The sequence below is a fragment of the Anas acuta genome, chromosome 16, assembly GCF_963932015.1.
Source record: "Anas acuta chromosome 16, bAnaAcu1.1, whole genome shotgun sequence".
In the NCBI taxonomy this organism is placed as follows: domain Eukaryota; kingdom Metazoa; phylum Chordata; class Aves; order Anseriformes; family Anatidae; genus Anas; species Anas acuta.
In genome coordinates this window covers 1118275-1124416 of record NC_088994.1, presented here as the reverse complement: position 1 = coordinate 1124416, position 6142 = coordinate 1118275, and positions in this window count along the sequence as shown.

The following is a 6142-nucleotide window of genomic DNA, read 5'->3' as shown; positions in this document are numbered from 1 at the left end:
CGCTACAGCCTCCTTTAAGGTACCTGTAGAGAGCGATAAGGTCACCCCTGAGCCTCCTCTTCTCCAGGCTGAACAAGCCCAGCTCCCTCAGCCGCTCCTCATAGGACTTGTTCTCCAGGCCCCTCACCAGCTTTGTCGCCCTTCTTTGGACCCGCTCAAGCACCTCGATGTCCTTGTAGCGAGGGGCCCAAAACTCAACACAGTACTCGAGGTGCGGCCTCACCAGAGCCGAGTACAGGGGGAAGAGACTCAGATAAAATGCTAACCACTCGCTCAGCTGTCCTGGGGCCAGCCACATCACTGAAGGGCAACCCCCTCGCCATGCCCGTTGCCTATGGCAAGTTTCTTGATTTCTGTTCCTGGGGAAGAGGTTGGCATACGTGCAGTGGTGAGAGCTGCAGGAGGGCAGACACTACGAGCAGCAGTCACCGGCAGCCCCACGCCACTGCCCTCCCTGCAGCAGGAGGAGCAGCAAAACATTAAGTTGAAGCAATTAATTGATACAGCTAGAACTAATGAAATCATTTGAAGCAATTAAGTTGAAGAAAATTTTGGGTGGCTTCATTTAATAGTATCTATGCTAAAACTTAAACTATTACATTTGTCGAAACTTGGAATTAAGACAGCTTTGTTTTCTCAACAAAATACACACTAAATTCTGTATTTTGGAACTATTACAATCAATTTTTGCCATTATTTCAGTGACTGATTTTCATATTTATCAACAATACATTGACTTCACAGTGAAGAAATCCAAAACGGGAAATGACTGTCACACTCTAAAGCATATTGCTTCAGCTGTACTAAGTTGCCTTGCAGTTATTTTAGATCATTTCTTATTTTATCGGGACAATAGGAAACTCTAGTCCTATTTCCACAAGTACTAGCAACCCCATCCTAACCTGGTGCCAGCATGCACAATTCTGCAGATGTTTCTGCTTTCTTAAATACAGAATGACCAGGAAAATACAGATGTTATTAATTACAGAGACCCTGAAGTTGTGTCAGGCCATAGCCCCAGCAGCTGTTTCTCCTGACAGCTAAGAAGTTGTGCAGAGGGAACCCAGAGCCTCCCAGAAGTTACTTATCAACCTCTTCCAGCCCAACTCAGAGTCCTGTGTTAGCCTGTGATTAGATGCTTCAGCTGCTGATGCTATTATCAACATGAGGACAGCAGTTATGCCCAGATACTCCCAGAGCATCTGCTGGTGCTGCTGTGCCCTCAGGACAAGGCACGACCCCCTGTAGAGGCCACACACCTCCAGGCCAGGTCTTCGCCAGGTCTCACTCCACTGCTGCAGCAAGCCAATGAGGCAGGCAGAAATCACCACAGTCCATACCAGCTGCAAGCTGGAACACGAGGCTGCCCTGCAGATCTCCCACCATACCTGTCCCCTGAGCAGTGACCTGTCCTTGGGCAGCTGGGTGACAGTCACAGATGGCACCATCATTGCCAAGAGCCTGGCTTACACACCACGTCCAGCCTGTGCCACCTTTGTGCCGGACCCCAGCCCTGGCAGTGAGTCACCAGCTGAGTGTGAGCAACACCTCCAGCTTTCCCTGCCGTGGTTTAATCATGACGATGCTATTTTTAACGCAGATGAGCGTCTCTTGGTGTGGTTATTTTAAACTTGAAAGCACCTGCAGGCTGTTTCTCCAGCCTAATCTAAAAGATGCCATAAAAGGGAGGGGAGCAATAGTAATTATCTGCAGTTAAGGAGCTTAACCTTTGGAAAGAAAAAAGAACTGAGCTCCGAGCTACGCTTGTTAAACACCCTTAACCTTTCCAAAGCAATTGCACAGTTTGTGAGGGAGATCCCCTGCCCCAGACAGGAGGCCTCCACAGGCCAAGATGCTGTAATTTGTCACAGAAGAGATACAACAAAAAAAAAGTCTCAGGAAGCAGGAGGTGCAAGACCAGCAGGGCACCATGCTGCCAGCAGCTGCAGCACCCTTGTGCTGCTGCACTCCCACATCACCCGAAAATGCAGAACACCCTGAGGCACCCCACATCTCCCCCCAGGGCCACCAGCTGCCCTGGTTTCATGCCTGGCTCCCTGCCACAGCCAGGGACGTCACTGTGATACAGTGACACAGGAGGAAACTTTGCATGGGTTTACTTTAACAGCAGCTGCACTTTGAGCACACAGTTCCCAGTTTCGGTGAGTGAAAGGCAGCTCTTACTGCTCAAACTATGCACTACCTCCCATTTTTTGGAACCAATGGAAGAAACTTCCAACAGTGATTTGTTTTCACATTCCTTGTGAATCCTGCTGGCTTTCCCCAGCAGTCAGCAGATTCCCTGTTTGCCTTCCCTCAGGACACACAAGGCACCTGAGGCGAGCACCCAGCAGCTGCTGAGGACAGGTGGGAGCAGTGGCCTGTCAGGAAGGCTGGGACCTGCCCAAGCAGCTGCTGACAGCAGCTATAAATGAGCAGACACGTCAGTTTTGAGGGCACATCAGGGAAAATACACTTTCCACACAGCCTTGGAGCTGAGTGTGTTGTGCCCTTGCACCCAGCAATCCCCTATTTTGGGGAAACACCACACAGCTCACCGAGGTCTGTGGCCGCCTTGCCTGATGGGCACTGGCTATGGGGGATCCCTAGGGGCTCAGTGTTTGAGTCAGTGACAAAATGAAAAATAAGCTGAGTGCTTAAGCAAAGCTTGGTGGTCACTTCAGTCAGAGAGGCTTTGAAGGCAGCACAGCAGGCACCATCCACCTCCTCTAGAAGTGAAGCTCTCCTTGAGAGCCAGCACACAGAAGCAGCATTAGGAGAAACCCAACTCAAAGGGCAGATTTGTTCAGGTTTTCACACAATCCAGCCATAGCTTCCTTTGGAAGCCTCACTGTCCAAACAGAGGCATGGCATAGCAGAACAATGTTTTTCCTCAGCTCCCTTTACACAAAAACCCCAGCCTGCTGTCCCTCAGCACTGATGAACACATCCATGGAGGCCGTGGCCCTGGGGACCCAGCCTGGGCAGGGCCTGGACACGGAAGCAAGAGCCTGAAGGCTCAGCCCACAGGAGCCATTTCAGAGGCTAAGGCAGGATGAAGCCACACACCTCCTGCGTCTGCACTGCCTCAGCCAGGCTGCTGGATGCTGCATAGTGACAGGGTTGGGCCCGTATGTGGCAGAAGTTGGTGGGACATGGTGCTAGCTCAAGGAGCACATATACCCCGGGACGAGTGGGAAGGCAGCATGACACCACACTGTGGGCGCTTTGCAGACACACACCAGCTGCTTGCTGTCACCCTGGCATCCTCTTTCAAACCTGAACCACCGCAGGCTGCAGCTCTGCCACAAGAGGTGTAGAAACAGGGCAGGAGCCTGCCATCCTTACACAGCTTTCAAGGAAAGGCAGCAAAGGAAGATGCTGCACTTGCCTCAGCAGCTTCTACCTCACCAAGCAGCACATGGAGCTCAGGGCTCATGCTCTGCCCCAACACCAGGCTCCCATCGAGCAGCAAGGCAGCCCCCTGCACCCCAAAGCCCCCAACTCTGGAGCTAAGTCTCCAACAAGATCCCCAATTCCCACCCATCCCAGGGCCACAGACCAGCCCGCAGCTGCCCCAAAAGTTAAGAAATCATTTCCCATAACCAGCAGCCACCTCCCCAACTGTACCCCACCACAGCAGCAAACAGTCCCTACCTCAATCCCCAGAGGTGCTGCTGTCATCACCCCCCACCAGGAGCCATCTCAGGAGCTGCTGTTACAGGGAGGGGGGCAGGGGGGTAGAGAGGGGCACCGGTCCTTAAATAACAGTAGCAGCTGCAGCAGCTCCCCAGCTGGGGACACCACTAGATCTAGATCTAGATGGGCCCCAGCTGAGCTATGCCCAGAGCCCATCCCTGCAGGTGGCAGTACCCAGGTGATAGCAGCCCCCAACCCTGTAGGGGAAGAGGACCTGCCATTTGGCCTGGCTGTGGTGCATGCTTGTAATTACAGTGATTTTATTCTGTGCCACTGCTTGGACATCTCCAGGGGTAGGAGTGTCTTGTGTGAGTGTAGCTTAAAACACACTCATTATCATGTGCTCGTAATATTATGTATTCTCACGTTAAGCTGAAGGTGAAAGTGGTGACCTGGGGTTTTCCCACAGCAATAAAGGACCTGGGGGACTTACAGAGCCTTTTTTTCCTACCTCCTTGAGGTGATTTCTAGACTGCAGCATTTTCAAACTGGCGAAGGACAGGGCAGCAGGACAGGGGCTGCTGAGCACAGCAGGGACCCACTGCTGCTCTCAGTCTGTGCCCATCCCAGCCCTGAGCACCAGCCCTGACCATGGGGCCACAGCCTCCCCCTGAGCTGCCCCATAGCAGCCATGCCCAGGGGCTGAGAGCCCCCAGGAGATGGCAGCAGCCCCTCGTGTTCGTGTCCTCTGGTGGGAACACAAGGGAGAGCTCTGTGGGCTGTGACCACCACCCCACAGGTGGCAGATGCACCAGCAAAATTTCCATTTATTCCAGAGCACAGCCATAAGGGCGTCTCTGAATTGAGTCGAACTCAAGTTTTGCACGAGTGAATTTATTTTAAAAATGCACGATTTCAGGAATGCAAAGAATAGGTAACAGAGACACAGAGAGCTCAGGAGCTCCTGGCGTGCCGGGGTGGCCTGAGGTGGGCAGCGGTGGTGTGGGGGGTGCTGGTGCCCAGTTCTGCACAGGGGCTGGATGGGGTTGCTCCCTCCTGGAGGTGTGCACACGTCTGAAGCTTCATCCTCTCTTTTCACTGGCTGCCCAGATATTTCTTCATTTGTTTGAAGCTTTTTCAAACATTGCACATCTTTTGCTTGGCTGATTTTTTTTGCATAGCACAGGTAGGAAGCAAAGCCATGGTTTTTGGTGTGTCGGTCCCAGCATGGCCTTCCTGTTAGTCCTTGGCTCCTGCCCGTGTTACACATGTGCAAGGATTTCCCAGCACTGGGGAGGATGCAAGCACACCTCGAGGTATCACAGATCCTCTTTTGCACAGGCCCACTCCTGAAACAGGGAAACTGCTGAGGGAAAGTGGCTACATGGAAACAACCAAAGGACAAAAGCAAGTGCCACGACTCATGCTACCGTACACTATTTAGGAGACATAATGATAGCACACACAGAAAGCAGGGGCAGGCCTGCTCGTGCCCATTGCTGCTATGCTGTAAGCTGCTCTCAGCACACAGCTCTGAGCTTGAACCAGCCCTGGGTTGGGATCAGTGCCCACAGCCAGAGGCGAGGGCACTGTGCTCAGCAGATGCTCCCTGCGGATGGGGCTACCTAAGGAAAGCACGGCCTGCACTGGGACTTGGCCATAACACCAAGGCCAAAATGCCTAACTCCTACTTCTAACGGCTGGGTTCAGCACTACCAAGTTTGCAGCCTGAATGTGGTGGGTGTCTGCCCTCTGTTCCCCCGGGAGTGCACCCCTCTGCACACCTGCACATCCCGGCAGCCAGCTGCTCTTTTATGAAGTTCTCTGGGCCCTCAGAATGGAGGAGGCTGCTGCATTGCTGCTGAGAAAAGGCAGTGGTGTGGTGAGGCTCAGGGAGCGACCTCTAAACCAGCAATTTCTGTATCTGGAGGCAGGAGGGTGAGCCCAGCGTGCAGTGCTGGGCCCGGCAGCTGAAGTTTCCTTCCTCTGCTGCTGATTCTGCCCATCACCGTGAGCACATCCTTCCATCGCTGCCTGTTGCAGCCCCTGTAAGGCAGCACCAGCTCCTAGCATCCCAGGGGCACATGCAGCAGCTCTGTGCTCGGGGCAGCCCACGGGGTGATTCTCCTGCAGTGATGAATGGCTTTGCATTGCGCCCTCTCACAGCTTCTCAGTCCTTTTTGGCCCTGCCTCTTCCCTTCGGGGTGGACTGCCCACACACTGCTCTCTGAATTACAGTCACGAGCTGGCAACTTGCCATTCTCCAAGCCAGTGGTGCCAATGGTGTGAGAAGCCCTGGCTTCCCAGTGACACTTCCAACCACAGCCCCATCTCCAGGGGCTTCTCAGCCACAGATTTGCCATTCCCTGCCTGGAGAGCACCACCTGGGGCCGGTACTATTCACACTGGGATTATTGGAACCCTAAATCCTTACCCTAAAGACAAGCTCCCATCAAGATTAACAGGATGGTGGTGGGTTTGCATTGCAACTGAGGGAGTGGGG